Source organism: Aythya fuligula, chromosome 1 (genome assembly GCF_009819795.1).
Source record: "Aythya fuligula isolate bAytFul2 chromosome 1, bAytFul2.pri, whole genome shotgun sequence".
In the NCBI taxonomy this organism is placed as follows: domain Eukaryota; kingdom Metazoa; phylum Chordata; class Aves; order Anseriformes; family Anatidae; genus Aythya; species Aythya fuligula.
Window position 1 is genome coordinate 194,391,338 of NC_045559.1, and position 25,353 is coordinate 194,416,690.

A 25,353-nucleotide genomic window follows, 5' to 3' on the forward strand; every position below is an offset into this window, starting at 1 on the left:
ATCTGGTATTATACATTTTATTCACCTCCTTGCACTTTCCTACAGTCTTACAGTTCATTCTAAAAGTTCCATTGACTCTCACAGGAAAGCATTACCATGGTGAGTTTTTATGAACTTGTGATGCACCCAGGTGTTAATGGATAAAATCTTGTTCTTTATCAGGCAGACCTATTTTCAGTGGGTAAATCAGTAAAGCCAAAAGACAAGGGAAAGGGAAAGGGAAAGGGAAAGGGAAGGGGAAAGGGAAAGGGAAGGGGAAAGGGAAAGGGAAAGGGAAAGGGAAAGGGAAAGGGAAAGGGAAAGGGAAAGGGAAAGGGAAAGGGAAAGGGAAAGGGAAAGGGAAAGGGAAAGGGAAAGGGAAAGGGAAAGGGAAAGGGAAAGGGAAAGGGAAAGGGAAAGGAGGGAAGGGGAGGCGAGGCGAGGCGAGGCGAGGCGAGGGAGACAGGTTCCAGACAGAATTAGGAGATTTCTAAAGACTAACAAAAATATGCATATTTAACTGCAAAATATTCTATACAGTCCAAACATAATGTCAGATTTTCTTTAGGCAACTGCGTTTATTTGAATTGCTATGACATCAAGAAAGAAGAGATGCCATTCAAAGGGACCTGGACAGGCTGGAGAAGTGGAACCACATGAAAAACAAGAGGTTCAACAAGTCCTAGTGCAAAGTGTTGCACCTGGATAAGTGTAATCCCAGACAGAAGTACAGACTGGGAGAAGAACTCTGAGAGCAGTCCTGCAGAGAAGGACTTGGGGTTTCTAGTGAATGAAAGACTCAACATGCCAGCAGTGCATGCCTGCAGCTCAGAAGGCCAACTGCATCCTCGGCTGAATCCAAAGAGGTGTGACTAGCAGGTCGAGGGAGGTGATTGTGGCCCTCTTCTGTCTTTGTGAGGCCTCACTTGGAGTACAGTGTCTAGGTTTGGGACCCACATCACAAGAAAGATGTGGACCTGTTAGAGTGAATCCAGAGGAGGGCTATGAATATACTCAGAGGGCTGGAGCACCTCTCCTGTGAAGAAAGGCTGAGAGAGGTGGGCATGTTCAACCTGGAGAAGAGAAGGCTCCAAAGAGACTGCATTGCAGCCTTTCAATGCTTAAAGGGATCTTATAAAAAGGATGGAGAAGGGCTCTTTACTCAGGTAGATAATGATAGGACAAGGAGGAACGGTCTGGAATTAAAAGAGGATAGATTTAGACTAGAGATTAGGAGGAAGTTATTCACTCAGAGAGTGGTGAGGCACTGGAACTGGTTGCCCAGAGAAGCTGTGGATGTATCATCTCTTGAGGTTGTCAAGGCCAGGTTGGAAGGGACTTTGTCCAACCTGATCTAGTGGGTGACATCCCTGCCTATGGCAGGATGGTTGGAGTTAGATGATCTTTCAGGTCCCATCGAACCCAAGCCATTCTATGATTCTATGATTCTACGATCAATAGAATTGAGAAGACAGAAGCCAATCCAAAAACAAAATAAAAGAAAACAGAACAAACAATCAATAGCAACAACAACAACAAAACAGGAATTTTATCATAGTTCTTCCACATTCATGAATTATGGACCACCTCACTTCATTTTTACTTGCAGTTCAAGCCCACACAAAAAGAATCTATTTCCACCAGACTTGCAACTTAAAATGGTCACCACTGCCCCAGAATTTTCTAATACTCCCATTCTTTTCTAATACTTGTAGCAGACTTTTATTTCCTGAAAAGACTCCTTATTTCTCAACATATAGTTTTATTTTCATATAGCACTTCATTATGTCTCATTTTGGCCTAAATGTAAGCCTTTGACATCTTTTCCTTTTGGCTGCAATTTATGTTACTCACTTTACTGAAGTCTCTATGGGAGGCATCATGGAAGTTAAGAGTTCAGAAGAATTTATGCAGTTATCTAATGAGCCTGCTCATCTTGCTGCCTGTGCTGAATGGGTTTATATTTGAATAGACTAGCCTTACATAGTTATTCAGCAAAATATAACATTTAAACAGACTGATATTTTTACATCAGTTAATGATGGAATTATACTGATCAAACTGAAACACATTTTAAAATGTATTGAAATATTTATTTTACTAATCTTCACTTGAATGCCCTATACTTCCTCTCTTCTGTTTTTGTTATTGCTGATTAAATCATCAATATATTTTATCAGTGCATTATTTTATGTCTAGAAGTTATCCCCAGGTCCTTTTATATACTTAGTGATGTCTCAGTCTATCATTTATACTGCCAGAAATTAACTGAATTAATAACAGAGAACATTAATATTTAAAAATTTGCCATAACAAAATTAGATTTTTTTTTTCCCAAAGATTTTACCTACCTTTAAAAGTGAATAATTCACCAGTAACTATCAGAAATTACAAATGTGATTATTTAGACCTTACCTAGGGGGAATGAGACACAAAACAATGTAACTGGTTTGACAAAAACATATTCTTATTTTGAAATAAAATCCATGAGTGAGAATGAAACTTTATCACATTTTGATCACATTAAAATTAAGAATATATATTTTTTCCTAAGTAGTAAAACATTCTGTTTAATAAAAACAGAAGGTTTTGATAATATGTGTTTTTAAAGGCAATTCCAACAGTGGAAGTTCTTTGTCTTTTGGGTTTACATAGGTATAGAGAGTGTTTGGTCAAAATAGTGAGCTTACGGAGTTGAAGATTTGCTGACCTTGTTTGAATTCTATGTATTTCAAAATATCTGCTTCGGTAGTAGTATCCAATTAAGGAGCTATATTAAATTGAAGACTTTAGGGTAGTGCTGTCTGTTACTAGTTCTACTTTTATGAGCACTATCAGAAAGTTTTATTTCTAACAGGTTGCATATATAAATTACTTATAAATGAAAATTACCTAAGTACTGCTTTTTTCTTTAACAAGTTTGAAATAAAGACTTGGTCTTTATTTCTAAAGGAAATAGCCGTTTTTTAGTAACTGTCTTTTATAGATATTTATATAGATTTTAGACCAATGAAGACTTGATTTAATCATATGTAGATTATATTTATGTAAAAGGTGGCCAACAGTGAAGCAGTATAAAAATATAGCAGGGTACTTTTAATTTCCCTTGTATTTCAGTTCTGGGTCCTTTAGCTATTGAAATATGAATGTCTCAAAATGCATATAATATTCTATCCTATTCATAATGCAATGTCACTTGTGTTCAATACAAAAAAAAAAAAAAAAAAAGAATCTTTCAAAATGATTATGATGCTACTCCTATAGCAGCAAAGAACTTAAACTGCACTGTTTTTTAAAGATTTTTTTTTTTTTTCAAACAATATAAATTTAAAGCTATTCTATCAGAATAAAGGAGATGAAGAATTGATAGAAAAAAGCTTTTTATGCTTAGAGCTGAGTGACATTCTCGTAATGAATGCAGTAATGCTGCTAAATATACCTGTTATATTAAATAAAATAGTAGAATCTTTATAATTTGAGATTCACTAGTTGTAAGAAGAAAGATCTGTTGGTAGTTGTGGAATGGGAAGGATACAAAAATAAACCTGTGTACTCAAATAGGCTTTATGTCTGTAGCCTAATTAAGCGATTAAAATGTTGTCCTTTATTTTTCCAGCTTGCCAGTCAACTGTTTACATTTGCATGTCAGTTCTGTCTGGCCTTGTGTGAGATCCATGTCTGTGGGTAAGACTGAGAAATTAAGACATTCTTTTTATTATTATTATTATTTTTAATGACCGAGGTTGTTCGTTCCACTTTACTACCAGGCAAGATGAAAGATTGAAAGAGAGAATGTTAAATGATTGCAAGATGTGAATGTATCACGGCCTGCAAGATTTTACAGGGAATCAGTCTTTGCTACTGCAGTTGTCCTCAGATCCACTGAGTTTGTATATCTCTGGCAATGACCATTTCAGAATTACATGTACACTTTTGCAAAACACCTTGCTGGATGGTGAATTCTCACTTCTTGCAGGATTTCCTTAAGCTTGGCTGGTATTGAATGAGTCAGAACCATTGTTGTTTCAATGATCAGTGCTCTGTTTCTGCATGCTTGTTTGATCCCCATTCTGTTTATCATAGCATTTGCCTTTAACCATGGAAGAAGCAGCAGTGAACTGGAATGCTTATTTTGAGACACAGGTTTGGCTGAAATACTGTTCATTGTAGTTCACTTGAGTTTGGAGCAGGGATGTTCAATGAGAAGGTACTAAAAAAAAGGGGGTTCTTACAAGAAATATTCAGGAGCTGTGGCAAAGCTATATAACAGCATACATTTATTTATAGGCAGTACAGGTGGTAAACAGTCTTTAATCAGTAAACAAAAGTAAAAAGGTCATAAATTGAGGATTTTAAAAATAGTTGCACTAAAAATAGTTGCTTGTCAGTAATTTTTTCTCCTTTGAAGTATGACTCCGCTGCTCTTTTTTAATTCTTTTTACTGGTGAGTGGTGTTTTGGTTATGTAGAGGTGAACATATCTTGATTTTGTTTAGTATGGAAAATGTTATTCCATTAACTCGGTAATTTATCACAGGGAATTTGGGGACTGCAGATGTTTCTGGAAGTGAAACAGCTCCAGCCTCTGTACATCCCAGCTGACTGCTGTAAACTGTTGTTCTGCCGTATTTTAAAAAGACAGGCACACAGGTGGGTTATGTAAGGTCGTATATGTCTCTGTTTTAACTGACTTTTTAGGTGATTAGGAAGCACTAGAGAGTAGCAGCAAAACAGAAACATAAATAGTTGTGCCTTGCTTTTTTTCTTTTTTCTTTCTTTTATTTTTCATATTCTGTGGCTAAAAGGGTACTAGGTTAGATATAGACCTTTATGTTTCATCAGTACCTTGAACAGCAGTAAAACGTAACCCAATGGCTGAAGCTATATAAGCTGTGCTGATGCTCAAGCCTGTCTGTTGGCAGGATCCTCAAATGTTTGGAAATTAGCTGAGGTTGAAGATCAGATTTATTGTCTTCTGTTTTGTTAGCTTCAGCTCCACCTTCATAATTCAAAGAAGGTTTCCAGAACTGAAATATACACAGAGAAAATAATCTCTGAAAGAATATCAGAGAGTTGACTTATTCATGTTATTAAAATGCAAAGCTTCACATATAAGACTGAAATATTTCATTTAAATTAAACTATATAACAAGAACTATTATCTAGTGATACGTAACAAGAAAGCATGTAGAAAGTATACCATCACATTTTCATATACAGATACAGTTTCTATCATAATTTATGGAAACTGTACATAAATGACAGAAGGAAGGCTGAGAAAATGTGGGCCTTCTGCTAAATTAAATGGAAGACCTGTTTGCACAGGTGTGGTGGTTTAACTCAGCTGGGCAGCTGAGCTCCATCACAACCACTCTCTCATTCCCCCTCCTCAAAGGGAAAGGGGGAGAAAATACAATGAAAATGGCTCAAGGGTTGAGATAAGGACAAGGAGATCACTCAGCCATTATTGTCAGGGTCAAAATAGACTCAACATAGGGAGGTTAATGCACCTGGAGCACTTCCTCCCTCTCCCTCTTCACTGACCTTGATCTCTGCAGGGCTAGTTTTCACTCCTTACTCTCACAGCTGCTGTTGCACATCAGATTTTTTTCCTTTTCTTAAGTCTGCTCTCACAAAGGTGAAAACAACATTGCTTATTGGCTTGGCTGTGGCCACTGGCAGATCCACACTGAAACTGGCCCTTGTCTAACATGAGGCAGCTTCTGGACTCTTCCATCCTCAATGATTCTGTGATTTTTTGATGCAGAGTCTGTGTGATTTGGTGGAAAGAGTATTCCAAAGGCTTAATATTATGTAGTTGTATTGTATGGTATGTATAGTGTATTTCTGAGAAATTCTGGAGAAAAAAAGTGCATTTCTTTCTTGGGCTTTTTATTTACTGATGCTTCGACTTACTGAAAAGTTAGAAATGCCCATTTTCTGGTCCCTGCAAAATGCCTCCAGACATCTATATTGAATTTGGGGAAATACTGAATTAATTCTTGCCATAGGATATAAAAATGTCTTGGTAAATATCTGTTTACCAACACTTCATGTTTCTCTTCACACCAATAAGACAAAACATCTGTGTACATCTTTAATATCTCTGCACAAGCAACAGTTTGCTCTCCTTCCCTTGCTCTTCCCTGATGAGGATGGATCGCTTATGTTTGCACATTGCTTTTAATCAAGGATTTAGCAAGCCTCTGTGGCTAGTCACACAATCCGTTTTTTTGCTTTTAAAAATATAACTTAATATTTCTATGTCCCTTTCAAATGTATTGAGCAGTCCTTGATGTCACAGTATTCTGTAAACACTTTTGGAAAATAATCTTCCCCCCCCCCGCAAAAAAAAAAAAACACGTTCTTAACTCAGATAAAAGTTGCTTTATGAAAATTTGTCAGAGAGCTAGCGTCGTGCTCATTTTGACATACCAGTGTTCTTTGACACACATATTTGTGGCCCATTGATTGTTGTTTGTGTATGCAGACTTATACCCACACTGATCTGCCAAAGGCTACTGCATCAGCTCTATGAATATAAAGTGTGAATGACCATCTATAATGCACAGAGGAACACTATCAATAGCTTTATCTCCTTTTAATACATATTACTTTTGTATGACAAATATATTGACATATTCAAACTATTTTCCTCTTTATTAATATCAGATGGGTTCACAGTCCTTATAGCTGATGAACTCTATTCCCTTCTCTCACTTCAGAGTTCATCCCCAGTTCAGCACTTTAGTTTTAATATATGAAAGTTTATATGATCATTTCTGTGATGTCCAGTGTTGCTGTCTCCTTTGAACAAATAAATCACTTCATGCAAATCTATTCTTGCACCAAAATGCATCCACATTTTGCCAGGTGCTAACTCCATCTGCTAAATTTTTGAGACTTCACCATAGACCTGAAATGTAAAGTTTTCTATCTGTCTGCTACCTTGTCATATTTGATATGAGTAAAAATAGAACCAGAACAACTCAATGGTTGCAACCCACCTTCTGATTTGTACAAAGAAATGTGTTCATTATTTACGTGAGAATGCAAATATGTAGTAAGTCATTTCCTTGGAACAGTTTTCTGCTGCATCTCTGCAGCCTTTTATTGCTAGCTGAAACTTTCATAGTTATTCCTTCACTCAGATGAGTGTATTTAAACTATGACCTGTTTATCCTATTTATCCTTTTTTTCTTCAAGATCTGAATGTTCTCTCTCCCATCTTCATTCGTGATGTATTTGTATGTTTATGTAACACACTGCTGGTTGCACAGATGCCTGTTTTAATCTTTCCTATCTCTGCTGAGACAAGCAGCCACCTCTGTGCTGTGTTCAAGCAACACCTTTGGAAGCAGAGACACCAGAGTGCTTTTTAGTAGCTGATTTAGTACTGAGTAAGCAGCTGAAACAGATGACTGGCTTCATATAGACAAGTGTGGTGAAATAGTGGAGGTTTTAGAACCTGTTAAAGCATGATAGTGATAACAATAGCATGATTATACAGGCCAGTGGTTTTACAATGCTAAACAGGTACTGTGCCACACAGAGCGTTCTTTCCCCTAAATAATGGGACTTGAAAATATGTAGAGAGGCATTTCACATTCTGTAGGACAAGGCCAATGTGATGAGATGTGGTCTGTAGATGTTTACACCCCCAGAAAAAGCAAGAGTACTGCCTTTATTCTAAGAACAAAAGATATGGGGGATGCAGGTTCTTTTCATATCTTATACTGCAACACACTGGAGGTGTTTGAGATCTGGTTCTGACAGTGAAACTAAACCATGCTTCCTAAAAAAAAAGAATAAATAAATAAATAAATTGGATGGGAGCTATGCTCAAAATAAATAAATAAATAAATAAATAAATAAATAAATAAATAAATAAATAAGGTTTCTTTCTAAGATAAAAATATACATAAATAGTTCTGTTGACAGCACTTAAATTATGATATATCACTAGACAATGTAAAGCCTGTGAGTATTCCCACATACTTGAGGTTCTATTTATATGCTAGCTTAAGGTCCTAGGCATGGTGCTGAATCATGGCCCACTTAACTTACTTAACTATTCTAAAAATACTTATAATTGAAAAATTAAGAACTAAAACCACAACACTAATGCATTTTTTGTCAAAGAGAAAAAAAAAAATATATATATAAAAAAAAAAAAAATCAGTTCTAACTACCACCATCAGTTTCCAAACATCTCCCAGTTTCTCTTTACTTCTCCCAGCCACACCTTCACAAACACCACCCTTCCAGACACCTTTTGAGCCCTTTGAAACTGTCACTGACTTTCCCAGATCTTTCAATGATCCCTCTTAGATTTCTTTTCCCTCACAGCTCAAACCCCATTATTTTCAGCCCCAATAAATTACCTCTGTTCAACTGAATTGCCAGTTCTTTCTTCCTCTTTTTCAGAACCTACTCTGTCACCTCTCAAAAACTGAACCTAGCTTTGTTTCTGATGAGTATTGACCTTGTTCTGTGTCAATGGTTTGAGCAAAAGCTGTTCTGAGTGGCCTAGACAATATTACTGAAAGATTTTCTGGCTGACGAAGAAAGATAGAAAGAAAGACTAGTGAATAGAAAGGACAAAAACAAAGTAGAGAGAAAAGAAAAAGAGGAAAAGTAAACATTTTTTTTCACACAGATACTTAATATATTTAATAACTCAGAACTCTTTGGGTTACAAAGCTGTATTGTATCTTTGGATACTGACTAATAATTTAAACCTCCAAACTTTACCTGGGTTTTCTTGATAGAACACAGAATTTTGCACAGATATCTACTATCTGCAGATATCTATTATTTTTGTATATTTTTGCATAGTTCTGACTTTAACAGTCGTTCTAGTACTAGTGCCTAAATGGTGTCATTCATCCAATCCTATAAAAATATGTTTTTGTTTTTTTTTTTGACTTTTTTGCTTTGAGAATTATGTCGAAGTCTGGGGTTCTGTCAAGTCTGGTGACTCTAAAATGGTCATACATTAACTTTTTTTTTGACTTAATATATGAATCTTTCAGATTAAAATTCAAAATTTATTTTATTGTTTCATTTATAATCACTGAAGAAAAAAATGCATTGTTGGTTTCTTACTCTAAGATAAATACCTATATTTAGGCAGTAGATCTTCTAAGGAAAATATGTCAATGTTTGATGAACAAATCTATGGAGAAAATTTGAAGAATTTTGTTTCTCTGTTAAGTAGCTTGAAAGTAGAAATAAGTGTGTGAAAATGAGAAGAGGAAATGTTTACTTAACTGGAGTGGCTACAATGGCATTTCTTCACTGGAGAATAGCTTGTTAAGTGAAAATGAGACTTCTCCAACATTTGTGACAATTACAATTTCAGTTTCACCAGTCCTGGGAAATGTGCTTAACCCTCATTAGAGGAAATAATCCTGTTATCAGTCTCAGGAAAAAGAAAAGTGTCTACTTTGTATGGGTGTTCTGATACTACCTTCCAGCCTTGCTTTTCTGAAGTGCCATGAGTCAGAAGATGCATTATGGCTGATATCACAGCACAGCATCCATACCTTGGTAACAGTCCCTCCTTTAGCATTAGTCCTAGATTTCTCATATCACTATCTTCATTAAATGGAGATCAGTTGTCTTATCTTGAACTACTTCCATATGTGTTGTTAAAACTGTTCCTCTGTAGCCTTGGACTTCCAGATTTTCCATGTTTTCCTAACTAAATATTTATTCTCCTTCTCTTTCTTGCCCTGTGACTTCACCAATTTTTCTTTCTCACATTTGGTGAGTCCAAAATAATGTAAGCTCCTATTAGAGACCTACTAACTCTGGGAGGCAGATATTAATTTAGTGTCAAATATATGTACATTATATATATATATATATATATATATATATATATAAACAGACCAGAATCTATTAATCTGCAAGATAATACTTAGCAATTGCAGGGAAAATTGGAAAAGAATTGTTTGTATACCTGCCAGGTGGTAGTGTTCAAAAAATTTGTGTGTATGTAGTAGCCAGTTCTTAGAACAGTATTTTAAGTGTCTTTTTTTTTTTTTTTTTTTTTTAATCACTGAGGTACTCAATTCACATGTGGATATTCTATCATTCTATCATATCATCAAGCTCAATAATTTCCTTGATCAATTATCAGAATTCAGAAAAGAAATTAAATACTTCAGTCACAGTAGATACACTACAACATTAAGTCTAACTGAACCAAACATACTTTCCCCCCAAAAATACATGCTTTTTAAAAATATATATTTATTTTTAACATTCTTTGAAATAGGTCACTTGGGCTAAATACTAGCTTGTAACTTGGCAGACTCAAGTATTCCTTGATTTAAAACTCTATAAGGGAAATATCTGAGTCTGCGTGAGATATGTTCTTTCAGAGTTCTTTCAAGTTTCTTTCTTTCACTGAGTATAAACTTACGTAGTTTAGTTGGAAAAACATGCCTAAGGAGGGATTCATCTTCTTGAAAAGTATCAGGCTGAACTAGGTCAGATGAATAAATGCACTGTCTAAATTTAGGTGAGGTAAATCATGCCCTGATTCATTATGAGACACAGGTGAGATGTGACTGCTCATTAAATTGAGTATAACTTAGCCAGGTGCTTAAACTGACTCAAAGAGAGAAAAAAAAATATATTTATGAAAGTGAAGTATTGATACAAAAATTTGAAGTATTGTCAAACTTGTAAACAAAAGAGATGGTAGGACATAGAGCTGAGACAAGATAGTATCATTAAATATGAGACTGCCTATTAGCTTAGACATATTTAAAGTATAATTTAGTAAAATATATCTATTTTTTATGCAGCCATTTGGATTTATCATCATTTTCCCTGTATTGTTTTATGAAACCTTAATTCAGACTCCAGCATAACAACAAGCCTGAATTGCTTATGTTTTTTTTGGAACAGGAACCTATAAATTGCAGTGTTACAAGAATGACCATCTCTATTCAGCATAGAGTTCATTCATGTTTGTATTGTACAGAGGCTTCTGATTATCCCAAATTATTATGTAATACGATTGTAATGACAACACTGTCTTTCTTACAGCGAACATCACATCCTAGAGACCTATGCTTCTGCTCTTCCTGTATCTTGGGTTGGGAAGGGAGGGGTGGGGGAGAGAGAGAGAGGGAGAGATTAAATTTGTATTTGTTCTTTGAATTTATATTTACTCCTGTATCTTTTCATTCTTTAGATTAGTACTCAGTCTTAACTTTTTCATGTTATTTGCTACACCTAGAAACAAAGGCAGACTTCCTGATGACTTCTGTATACCCTTTACAGTAGGTTTTCCAGCATGAATCATTATCATCAATATGGACACGCACCACTTTCATATTATAGGGAAGACATAAAGGAAAAATTGTTTGTTTGTTTGTTTGTTTCATAATTTAGTGTTAAAAAAATAATACTAATTGTGTGTTCTATATGTGGGGAAAAAAAAAAAAAAAAAGAAAAAAAAATAGTTTTGCTCCAAATAGCACACTCACATATGAGATTTGGAAACCAAACTACAGATACGTATGTAGTTGTAAAACAAAATTCAAGTTATTTTAACATAGAATATTAGTAGTGGGATCATTTGAGGGTCTGTCTTTGACAGCATTAAAAAAAAAAAAAATACTATGTTGTTCTATGTTGTTTAACAGCTTGGTGATACAACTGTGTATGTCAAACAAGCAAATTAGTGAAGAAGGACTCCAACATAAGACACTAGTTATTTGCATATTACTTTTTTCTTATCATTTATTCTAATACTGTTCTTTAATCCTTCTCTAGCTGTAAGCCTTTCTCTCTCCTTAAAAGAAGGATTTTTTTTTAATTAATTAATCAATCATAACTAGGAAGTGGAGTGTAGCCAACCAAACTGATATTAAATACATTTGCAGTTTCCTGGCTAGCCAACAAATGTATATATGGAATGAAATATTAAAGTGATAGTGTAGTCTATAGCCCTGATTGATGCCTGGGGAGGCCTAAAATAAATTTTGAAGACAATAAACCAAAACAATAAAACATCCATCTGCACAGTTCTACTGACTGAAAATAGCTGAATTATTTTTACATCACTTTGAAAAACATGTAGATTAGATCTACTGTCCTATTCCTTCCTAAACTTTTTTTTTTGTGTGTGTGTGCTTTAGTCCTGTGATGACATGAGTCCTGAAGCAGAACAGAAGAGGAGTAAATAATATTAATGTTAGTTTTGTATTTTCACTGCTTCTAACCTTTGAGTAGAATCTGGCTTTGTCTGTTACTTTCAACTGTTAATCTCTGAATTGTATTTTGTCATTTGAATTTGTCTGACTCTAAATTGCAGAATAGTGATACTGTACTATCTATGAGCTACTTAAATGCAGCTTTTTCATCTTTCTTCTTTACAGTTTAAGAATGAAAAAATAGAGATAATGATTTGTGTTTCAAAACCTATAGTCTTCTTTCTCTTTTAATATTAGTTGATAAGATGAATTTTCAAAATTGTCCATGTGATCTAAAACCTTAAGTCATACTAACTTTGACTATGTGATTGCTTAGTATTCTTCATGTTTCACTCAAATTAGGGCTAAAACAATGGGAAGAAAAAAAAAAAAACAAAAACAAACATTATGAGTTTATGACAGAGAATTTTCAATTCTCTACTAGCATCATAATAAAATATATCTACTTATTTCTAAAATGAAATAGCACATGTTTATGCTAAACTGCTGTGTCAGTTTGATATATGGGGTGTCAAAGTATTGCGTTTTGATTTCCTGTGATATGTTATTATGAAAACAATGATGTTCAAGTATTCAAAAAATCAATATATTAAATCCATATTTATGAATTTATATGTAAAGCGTGTTCATGTTAAATTACTATGACATGTAATTTATGATTATGACATATGACTATGATTTTTGTTTTCTATTTCATGGAACAATTATACTTGACCTGAAAATAAAACAAAAACAAACAAATGAACAAAAAAGAATTAGTAAGTTTAATCGAGATAATATTGTCATCATTTTAGATGAGTTGTAATGAATGTAGACAAAAGAATGGCAAAAGACATGGGAAGAAAATGACCAAATGACCACTTGGGCAGGGGAAGGGGAATCAGTAAAAACAAAAGGTAAATATTGAAATAATAATAATAGTAATAGTAATAGTAATAATAATAATAATAATAAATAGTAGTAATAATAAAAGTTTAACATGAAACTCAGGGGGGAAAGTAAATAAATAAATAAATATAGACTTGTAGAATGTAAAATTCTTCTGTCATGAATGTTTGTAGGATTGCTTTTGCTGAGAGATTTGTTACAAGATTGTATTCAGACTACTAGTTATTCAGTCAAATCACAAGATGAAAGAAAACTCCCAAGTGTCTTTACTTCTGAGCAGTTGTTTGGAAACAGAAAGCAGAAGAGTGGCTTTCATTAGTAGAAGCCATGTTGAAAGGATGATTACAAATGAAAATATCTAGTAGATTGTTAACCAAGCCCTTACTTTTAGTTCCTGTAGTGCATTTTAGAAGCATCGTTTTAAACTGGGAGCCATTGTGAATGCATTTGCACACATGCACACACGCTCCCAGATGAAAAGAGTACTCTGAGAATTAGTCAGAAACATTCCATTACATTTTAGAAAAGCACTGAAACATGAGTTCAGATCAACAGCACAGTTTTGGTCCAGATATCCACATGCTATGTATCCACATATATCACTTGCTCTTTGATGGCTCATTTTGAAAAGCAGTTTTACTGTGTTCAAACTAGATTCCTTTTTGAAGAAATTAAAATAGAAGATCTAATTTGACGTGCATAAACAGATTCCCTTCTCTAATAAAGCTGTAATAGTGTGAGTCAATAAGTCAATGATTAATTTCAGACAGTTTCAGGGTAATGTGGGGATATTCAGCTCAGTCTTATTAAGACAAGAGAGCCACTACAAGAACTGCTGCCATTTGTTCATCCGCTCCCAGTTTGCTCTTACATAGTCATGTTCACATTGTGTCACACTCTCCTTTTACTCAGAAAACACATTAGAAAGTATAAAGACACAGCTAAAGCATTAAGGAATTCAGACCAAGGGCTGGTTGTTGTGTAGTTGGAGCTACCTACCTTAATGTCCATTTCTCCCATGTCTCCAAAAGAATGAAAAAATAGTGTCAGATAAGCAAGAGCTGTGAAAGTGGTCTCTCTCTTCCCATCCCCCCACCCAAAAAAAAACAACCAACCAAACAAACAAACCACTGTTTCTGTTTTACAGTTTGTTTTCTTATGGTGTTTTTATATATGTTTGTCAGCCATTTGCTAGCTTGCATTTCTGTTTCACAGGTACACAGGTACATCTGATATATCAACAGAATTGTGGGGAGATGCGCTGTAAATTTTCATTGTTTGTAACATGTGGCAGATCCTCTCCACAACCATTTAACAATAACCGCTCCTGTCATCTGTTCTCTGTGCAGCTCAGATGTACAGTAGCCTTGGATTCATGCTGTTCTGGAGTATATTATCTAGCACTAGTATTTGAATAAATGTTACGAAGTTGTATTGGGTTTACAAAGCAAGGTTTTGGTAGCAGGGGGCTTCAGGTGTGGCCCTTGTGAGAAGACTCCAGAAGCTGCCCCATGTTAGATATGGGCCAGTCTCAGCAGGCTCCAAAGGGACCCGCTGCTGACCAGGGCCAAGACAATAAGCAATGTTGTATGAGCCTCTATGAGAGTAGATGTAAGAAAACAATAATAACTAAATAAAACTGCTGTGCTACAGCAGCTGGGAAAGAGGGGGTAGAGCTGAGAGAGAAGCAGCCCTGCAGCAGTCCCTAAGGTGATTGCAGAAGGAGGGCAGGAGGTGCTTCAGGCACGCAGCACAAGTTCCCCCGCAGCCCATGGAAAGGCCCCTGGTGGAGCAGGCTGTCCCCCTGCAGCCCATGGGTCCCACATGGAGCAGATCTCCACGCTGCAGCCCATGGAGGAGCCCCTGGTGGAGCAGGTGGATGTGGCCTGGAGGAGGCTGCGGCCCATGGAGAGCCACCGCAGGAGCAGGCCCTGGGCCAGAGCTGCAGCCCATGAGAGGAGTCCGTGTCATGATTATGGGACTTGAACACTTCTCCTATGATGAGAGGTTCAGAGATCTTGGACTATTTTGGCTAGACAAAAGAAGTCTCAAGGTGAATCTCATAAGTGTGTATAAATAACTGAAGGGATGTTGCAAAGAAGATAGAGACAGGCTCTTTCCAGAGGTGTCCATTGAATGGGCAAGAGGTGGTAGGCAGAAGCTGAAACAGTTTACTCCTTATTTCCTTTTCCATCTGAACATCAGGAAGCTCTTTATGATGCGGGTGACCAAGCACTAGAACAGGTTGCCCAGCAATGTTGTGGAGTCTCCATCATTGGAGATATTTAAAGCCATTTGGACATGGTACTAAGCAAATGGCTCTAAGCTCAATGCATTTCTCAATTCTGCTCAGTGCATTAAAATGTTCTTATTTGTAAAAAGGAGGCCAACCTTGTAAGGAATATGTGTCACAATGAAATGTAAGAAATTCACATCATTTACTCGATCTTGTATGTAAGTGTGAAAAAATATTTGTTTATAAACAGGAATGCTAAAATATAGAGGTATACTCTTCATATATTGCAGTTTAACTTCTAGTGGTTTTCAGTCTAATGCTGTATGACCTGATTTTTTAAATATAATACATGATAAGGGTTTAATGATTTACTAAATTTACTTTTTTGCATATATTTTATATGTGCTGGTTTTGGCTGAGATGAAGGTAATTTTCTTCACTGTAGCTCATATGGTGGTCTGTTTTGGATTTTTAAAGAAAACAGTGTTGATAGCACACCATTGTTTTAGCTGCTGCTGAGCAGTGCTTACACTGAGTCAAGGAGTTTTCATGTTCTCATGCTGCCCTGCCAACAAAGAGATTGGGTTAAACAAGGAGCTGGGAGGGGACACAGCCAGGACATTTCACTCAGACTAACCAAAGGGATGTCCCATACCACATGACACTGTGATCAATAATAAAAGCTGTGGAAGGAGGAAGAAGGACTTTCAGAGTTGTTATATTTGTCTTCCCCAGCAACCATTATGCTTGATGACCCTTGCTTTCCTTGAAATGATTAAATGTCTGTCTGCCAATGGGAAGTATTGAATGAATTCCTTATTGTGCTTTGCTTGCACATGCAGCTTTTTCTTTACCCATTAAACTTTCTTTATCTCAACCCACAAGTTCTTCAATTTTTACCTTTCTGATTATCTCTCCTGTCCCACTGGTGGGAACTGTGAGCGGGTGCATTGTGCTGAGCTGCCTTATGGTGTTAAACCACATCATATTACACAGGATTTGGTTTTAGCAGTGATACAGTCTTGCACTGAAATCACAACGCAAGCACCATGTGGCAATTGCAAGATAAATTTGAACCTCAATACAAAGGTGATTCCCATAACCAGTCTCTATATGCTCACTGTCATGACTTTGAGACTCTCCAGTTGCTGGGAAGTAATACTAAGTGGGTTGAAGCCAGCTGAAGCTTACTGCTCTCTTCAAAGCTCATCTTATTGGTTAAATTATAATAAATAAATAAATAAATGAGGATTATAATCTAGCTCTATTCCTTTTTTTTTTTTTTTTTTTTTTCCCCTAAAACCACAGATGTTAATATAATGACCAAAAGAAACTAAATGTTTTGTTTGTTTGTTTTCAAAGCAGAAATATTATCTTTTGCATCTGACAATGATTTACAACAAAACTGGAAGACTTCAGGCCACCTTTGAAGTTCTGTCTTGTGTGAAAATTAGAGTTTAGGATTGAATGGGATACCTCATTTAAAACTGGTATATTGCAACTCAATTTGGGGGTTTCATTTTTGTAGTTTTGTACAGCCTTACTGAAATCCACATCATTTCACAGAAACATGACAACCAATACAGATAATTTCTTTTGCAAGCTTAGAAATTTAATTTGTGGGAAACAAAAACATGCTTAATGGACTGTAGCTTTTTTTTTTTTTTTTTTTTTTTTTTTTTTTTACCATCTTTCCACTGCCTTCTGCGTATTAGAAATGTTAAAACAGTCATAAAAATAATTTTATTTTTTTTTAATTCAGCAGAACAGATTGGACACAGAAAACGACTTAGGTGCTCTAGAAGTGTCCTGGTTTAGCCTAACACTCCTCCACTCACTCCAGATTGAGTCTGTGTTTAATATAAAAAGAAATATTTTTTCCCCAACAACTCCATCTTCCTTTTCCATGTATTAAGCTTTTTAATGCTGAAGTCTTTATGAACTGCTTTCATTATCCTCTATGTACAGTTGATAAGCATTAAGTCAATAGTCTTTGGAGATTTCTAATCATTATTACTCCCCTTTTAGTCATGTCATGTTATCCATAAAGCCTACTGAGCAGAAAAGACTGATTTAATGTTTTATTCAAAGGAAAAAATCTTCACCATGATAACAGTCCCTAATGCAGGGTAGATATTATTAGATGTAAAAAGCCCTTTTTTTTTTTTTTTTTTGCATCTGGAGATGTAGATTTACAATGACCCTTTCAGTCCAGAAATGAAAGAGCTTTCTATTACTGGACAGTTACAAAACTCAAAGTACGATTACAGTTTTTGACATCCATTCTTGATCTCATTAGTGATTATATATCCATGTGACCAGGTATGCTCTGTTGGTATTCTAAAAGGATCTGAAAGAATTCTCCTGCTGGCTTACTGCGATAGATATAAATAAATACACTGCATGTGTTGTTTCCATAATATTTTTGTAACCAATATCTATCTTCTTTCATTATTTTTGTTCTAAATGTTTGAAGCATAGAATCATAGAATGGTTTGTGTTGGAAGAGACCACCAAGTTCCAACAGCCCTTCACTGGTCAAGGACACCTCCATTAGACTAGGTTGCTCATAGCCCCATCCAGCCTGCTCTGGAACACCTCCAGGGATGGGGCATCCACAGGTTCTCTGGGCAGCCTGTGCCAGTGCTTCACCACACTCTATGACCTCTATAAATGTCATAGAGCTAACACATATACAACTTGTCAATTTAAGATGAGAAACTAAGCGACTTTAGCTGTCATTGTAATCAATATGATCATGAGATCTCTAAACTCTGAGACATTTGTGTTCTCTTAAATGGGAGTAGAGTAGGCCCTAATTAAAATAATTTATGAATGCTATGTTCTGTTCACTGTGATTATTCAGTAAAGTTCTGCTGCTGCTAGTGAAGTTTTAGGGAACCATTGCTGTTGTGATTTAACCACAGCAAGCAGCAAAGTATGACACAGCCATTTGCTCAGTCTCTCCAGGTAGGATGTGGGAGAAAATCTAAAAGGTAAAGCAAAAGCCATGCACAGAAGCAAATCAAATCAAGGAATTCAATTCATTGTCAGGCAGGTGTTCAGCCACTTTCAGGAAAGTAGGGTTCGTCACACATAATATTTTCTGGGGAAGACTCCAAATGCCACCTTCACCCTTCTTCCTTCTTCACCCCAGCTTTTATTGCTGACCATGCTGACATAGGGTACAGGACATCCCTTTGGTGAGTCTGGATCAGCTTCTGCCTGTGTCCCCTCCCAGCTCCTTGTGCACCCCCAGGTACCTCACTAGGAGAGCAGCACAAGGAGCTAAACAGCCCTTGGCTCTATGTGAGCACTTCTCTGCAATAACTGAAACTGTTGGTGTGTTATCACCACTATTTTCTTCAAAAATCCAAAACACATCATCATATGAGCCTCTACAAAGAAAATTAACTTTTTCCTAACCAAAACTATGACTGTCACAAAGTCTCACTGTACTCGGATCTGACTGCCAAAGCATATGCTTAACTTTGGAAAGCTAAATCATGACTCTGTGGTAGAATAATTTACATCCTGAAAAAAAAAAAAAAAAAAAAAAAAAAAAAAAGAGACTTCCAGATTGTATTCACAGTTCTTGATAAGGAAGGTTCCTATGCAAGAATTGTCTTAAATGGAAAGCTATAAATTAAAAAAAAAAAAATCTTGGTCTGACTTTCCTAAATAGAGGAAGCACTAGTATTCTTAGTAATTTGATCCATCACGTGTGTAACACAACAATAGATAAGCACTTGGAATTCCAGTCTAGACAGTGGCACACTCATCCAATACGTTCTCATCATCAACAATTTTATCTTTCACTGGACTGCACAGCTACTACCATCAAGATGGTACACATAAATAGTCCATAATATGCCTTTAATTTCATTAACCATTTAAAATAAATGATTCTAAATAACTGTATTTTAGTGTAGCTAACATATTTAGATGGCATTTATACTTGACTTCTCTTACCAATTTTTATTACAAATTCCAAACTAGCATCTATCCATGAAATAGTTCTGAAATGCTCCTGCATCAATCTTAGCCTCAACCTCTGTGATATGAATTTAGACACCAGGGACAGCAAAAAAGATGATAAAATGCAAAAATTACTCTTTACAAAAACACACAAATCAGGAAATCCAGCAAATGTCCGAACATCAAAAAGGGTGTGATGTACAGACAGGGTATTAAAGCATTTGTTTGAGATACCCTGTTAATCTGAGTAAAAGAAACCAACATTACTTAGCTATTCTCCAGGCTGCATATTTGAATGACCTCCATATATAGAAACTTAGCACATGCAAAAACTCACACTACTGACAGGACTCCACTAGTAATCATATAACACCATAGCCTAAACCAAATGGTAGAAGTTATTAAACAAACAATATTCATACCTCAAAATACATTTTCAGATATCTATGTTTCAAATATTTCCCACACACACACCACCACCACCTCCCAGCCCGGACGATTTGTTGTGCTTTCAGGAACACTATGTCACAAAGGTGAGTTCAAACAGAAAATTCATAAAGGAAAAAAAAATATATATATATATAATTAACCTTAAGTGATTTTTTTGTGTCTGTTCATGTTTATTTATTTGTTTGTTCACAAAGCATCCACTTAACCAAGCTCTCAAAATCTTTATTCTTAAAAGAAGTCTTTAAAGTTCCTTTCTAAATGCATAAATCTGAAAAAGTCACCTGAATATTTTTTGTTTTGTGTGTGTTTTCAATTACGTAATTGAAAATATAATTACACTATTATATAATTACACTATCCTAACATCCTAACTATCCTAACTATCCTAACATCCTAACTATCATTTTTGTGTTTTTTGTTTGTTTGTTTGTTTGTTTGTTTCTTACTACTGACTCTATTAGTGAAAATTCAATCCAGCTTCTTGGGTTCTTGGGAATTGCATACCAACTCAGAAATGGCATTATTCTACCAATTTTTACAGAACACTGACAAAAATATGCCCAGAAGTCTATGTACTTCTGTTTTAGGCTTCTGTCCTCTCACATACTTCTGCTGCACATCTGTACTCCCTCAAATTTAGAAAAGATTTAAGAATTTTTTCCTTAATGCAAACACTGTCCTGGTTATTTTTGGTCTGGGGATTGGACAAAACCATAATAAAGCTGTTGAGTAAAACAGCTGGCTTCATTAATGACAAATGTAAGTTAGATTTATTTTTAAAAACAAATGACTTCTGTTATGGAGAAAACAGTTACAACAATAGACATTAATGCACAAAATAGAACCTGTAAGCTAAGAGATGGTAGAAAAAAAACCTCTTCTATCCAAGTAATTTCCCAGAGTTTCACAGCAACTAAGGTTATAGTTTGAGTGGTTCTGTGGCATGTGTGTGTCTTGGTTTTCAGAGTGGAGGAACAAAGAGAGAAGGATTTGTGTTTGATCCCATGAGGAAGTTTAGAGACAGAATTATTCTGACTAAATGGGTGGTTAAAGTGCAATGTCCTACTGAAACTAAAAAACACTGTGAATGTGGAATATCACCACATTTCAGCCCTGTTCACAGTGACTGTGAGTGAAATGTTTCATTTCATTCTGCTTGGAGTCATACAAGTTATGTTATAAATTATGAGTCCTATCACATTTGGAGTTAACTGTAAGTTGGGACAAAGTATTGTCATATTTCTAAGAAATATGTATTGCCATATTTCTAAGAGCAGCCGCTAACCATTAACATCATAATGAAGCACTGCAATGAATGTTCAAGGCATGTGTATTGACTATTCTTCTGATGTCTCTTCTAACCCTTTAATCCTTTTTTTTTTTTTTTTTTTTTTTTTTTTTTCTGTGATATGTGCTTCCAGATTTCCTTTGCAGTGTGAATCTCCTATAAAGCCATGTTGATCTTTGGTTATCAGACAGATAACTGTATAGGAAAGGTTGGAATTATATACATCTCCGTGAATAAAATTAAGAAACAGAAATGAAGCAAAAACAAAAACAAATTGAAGGAATTTATAGCCTGACCGTGGAGGCTGTGGAAATGTTAGAATTACAGCAAAAATACTGAACTTTATCATCACATTCTCTTTATAGTGGAAATAATTATCAAGGTCGCAATTTTCATTTAATTGTTTAGGTTAACTATATCGCGCTTACACATTTTTACCATAATGTGTTACCTGCATATCATTTTTTAATATCATATGTCAGGGGAAAGCTTGAAATAAACTACAGTTTATGCTTAACAGTGTGGGAGTAATTACCTGAACTGGTATATGATTTGCACAGCACATGTTGTGTTACAAGGTACACTCCGTGTCTCAATTTATCTCTTCCGTATGTTTATTGTTTATTATTTCAGTAGTTTCCAATTTTGGAAGACTTTACTATAATTAATTTTAGACCTCTTGATCTAGGGAATACAGTTTCTTCTAATGTTAATTTATTTCCAGGATTCTTTTCTTTAATTTTTCTTCTATATTTTCATAGCTAAATTAATTACAACATAAACACTGTGTTTTCAGAAGTTCTCAGAAGGTTCTCAAATGCTATAGTGATAATTTGTGACACAAAAATATAGTGAGAAGAGGGAGGAAAGGGGAAGGGAAACAGAGTAGGAGTGACAGAGAGAGCGTGGTCGGGAAGAGGACAGAATCTTGAGTTTTACTGGAGATATGAGCCGTGATAATTTTGTTTGTTTGTTTGTTTGTTTAATTTTGAAAATGTCACAGTTATTTCCTTTTAAGTAATTCTCTTTCTCTCTCTCTTTAAACTTCCTGTTTGCTATTATTCTTGTGATTCTATACTGTTTACCACAATATTCAAGACCTGATTTGAAACATTGTATATAAGCAAAGACATACTGTCTTGTGAACAGAAGGAGGATTATTTATTGCATGTCACACACTATAAATATTTACCATATATAATATACTGATATGTTTAAAAAGGTTTGGGGACATAATTTTTACACATCAACACAAAACATGTCTGTTCAGAATTTTTATATGATATTCAAAAGTTTTTGAGACTATTTTTCAAAGCACAGGACCAAGAAACAGAGAAATAGTGCATGTGCATGTGAACTTCTTTTGAGACACACAACTTAAACAAGACCTGAGAATGAGCCCACTAGAGCAAAATGATCCTACTTCATGACAACTTCATATTTTTCAGATCACAAACAAGATTCCTTCTGACAAAATTTAAGCAGAAGGAGGAGGGTATTTAACACACTTGAACTGCTAAAGGGTGCTTATTTGAAGTCAGCAGACTAAAATCACTATGAAGTACAGTCTTCTGAAATATGCATAGTAGACAGTAGGCAGTAGACATCTGGTCCTCAGTATGAACTGTTTGGGTATACAGACTCATCCTTGCTGGTCCACATAACTTGCAACTTTCTGTCATCAACAGAGCTACAGACTTCAAATAGGCTCCGTGAGAGCTTACAGATGCAACATGTGAACTGACTTCTTTCATTAAGATGTTTTGTCCCAGCATTTTTGATATCTTTGGGGGTAAAGAAAAAAAAAAAAAAAAAAAAAAAAGCTATCAGATTTGATGTTGTGTGAAAGGGACAGAACCTATAAAACAGGGATATGACTGCAGGAAATTTCAGTCATTGGGATTATATGTTTTTTATATTACCTGTCAGGACAAAACCCTTTGATTCTCCAGATGCTTTTGTCCACAGACATGTGTTACAGTGCTTTGCTTTTTTATAGGAATAATGATTTATTTTATAGATACCTCTCTTCATTTTTAAATGGATTGTAAATAAAACTCATACTGGAATGAGATGCTTGATCAAAGTAGAAAAGAAAATACAAAAAAAAAAAAAAGTAGGTGAAAATCATATATATACATTTTTAACTGTTAATCAAATCTTCATGTTAATCTGCACATATATAATATCAGACCAATTATGTGGGTACAAATACACATATATATTTATGATATCAAAGAATCACAGAATACCCCAAGTTGGAAGGGACCCAGAAGGATCACCAAGTCTAGCTCCTGGCACCACAGGTTCACCCGAAAATTCAAACCATGTGACTAAGTGCACAGTCCAAGTGCTTCTTAAACTCCAACAGGCTTGGAGGTTTGAATATTTTTTTGCACTTTTCAAATGACAGGAAGAAATAAAACTACTTTGTATTTTGTTTCATACTTTAAAAAGAAGCTTTAAAATATCTTAAAACATCAGAAAATGCAAACATCACATCACATTATTCATAAAATAATAGTTCCCACATAAGCTTTGGCTTTACAGAAAGCAAAACATCATTATTATTATTATTATTATTATTATTATTATTATTATTATTATTATTTGTATTATTTGTATTATCACTGTCATTAATTTTCTTTTTTTCAAGTCCACAAGTCTGCCTGTTTGGTCAGAAAACTGCAAAGGAAATTATTCAAAGGAAGAACTATTAAGGTTTCTTCTACAAAACAAGTCTTGTGAGGAGCAGCTGAGGAAGCTGTGATTGTTTAGTTTGGAGGAAAGAAGGCTCAGGGGAAACCTTATTGTACTTTACAATTGCCTTAAAGGAGGTTGTAATGAGATGGGGGTTGAGCTCTTTTCCCACAAAATCACAAAATTGTTGAGGTTGGAAAGGATCTCTGAAGATTATCTAGTCCAACCCTCCTGCCAAGCAGGATCCCCTAGAGCATGTTGCGCAAGATGGCATTCAGGCAGGTTTTGGATATTTCCAGAGATGGAGACTCCACAACCTCTCCGGGCAACCTGTTCCTGTTCCCTCACAGTAAAGAAGTGCCCTCCCAAACACCAAGTGGTAAAGTGAGGGAAATGGCCTCAAGTTGTGCCGTTTACTGAAAGGGTTTGGAAGCGGCATTGGAATAGACTGCCCAGGAAAGTGGTTGGGTCACCATCCCTGGAGGTCTTCAGGAAAGTTGCAGTTGTAGAACTTAGTGACATGGTTTAGTGGTGGACTTTAGTACTAGGTTAAAGGTTGGACTAGATGATCTTAGAGGTCTTTTCCAGCCTGAATGACTCTATGATTCTGTGATTCTATTTTTATTTAAATATACTTATTACCATTCCCCTTCCCTGTGATCTCTCTTCTTGATTTCCATATTGCAGTAGTTTTGCTTCTTTTTTGAATTGATAATACATTTATCATTTTAAGCCAAACATGTAAGTTCAGTTGCATACATTGCAACATACATACAGTTGCAGATGTGAACAAAATATTGTCACTTCATTTCACTGCTAAAATGTATGGCTAAATATCTGTATGACTAAATATATTATCTTCACATGTAAACATAGATACCAGTGCACACAGAAAACTTTGAAAGGTTTAAAATAATCTTCCATTTAATCATTTCCAAAAAAAGAGAGTCTAGAATCTTTGAATGTTTTAATAACATTTACTGTTTTCTGACTGAAGAATCTAACAAGATTTAAGTACAGTAAATGAATGCATTTTTAAATCTCATTTCAGTAAAGAGTTTATTAAAAAGATTAAAACAAGCAATATGCAAAATCAACATGATAATATCATGGGATTTCTTCATATAAGATTATGGAACCTACTTCCTCTCCTCTCCTTATCTCTTCCCTCCTGTGCCTTCACTTCTTGTACTTCTTGTTCCTTTCCCTTCCATCCATTCCCCTTCACTTCACTTTGTTTTGCTTTGCTTTACTCTTTTATTTTTTTTTTCACAGATACCTATATTGAAAATATGCATAGAAAATAAAATTGTCCATAGCAGAGTAGACAAAAGTGATTAACATTCAAATAAAAATAGGTGTGTACATTGCACACAACATAGGTGTGCGCATTGTTTGGTTTGTTATGCCTGAAATAAATCTAAGATTTGCAAGAGGAATAAATATTGTAGATATGAAATTAAAAGCCATCATGAGAAAACCCTACAGCATCATTCACCCTTAAAATCTAGCTTAATGATTTCTAAAAAGTTTTGTTTTGTTTTTATTGACAATAAAATATCCAATAGAATTCCAATTAAAAAAAAAAAAAAAAAAAAA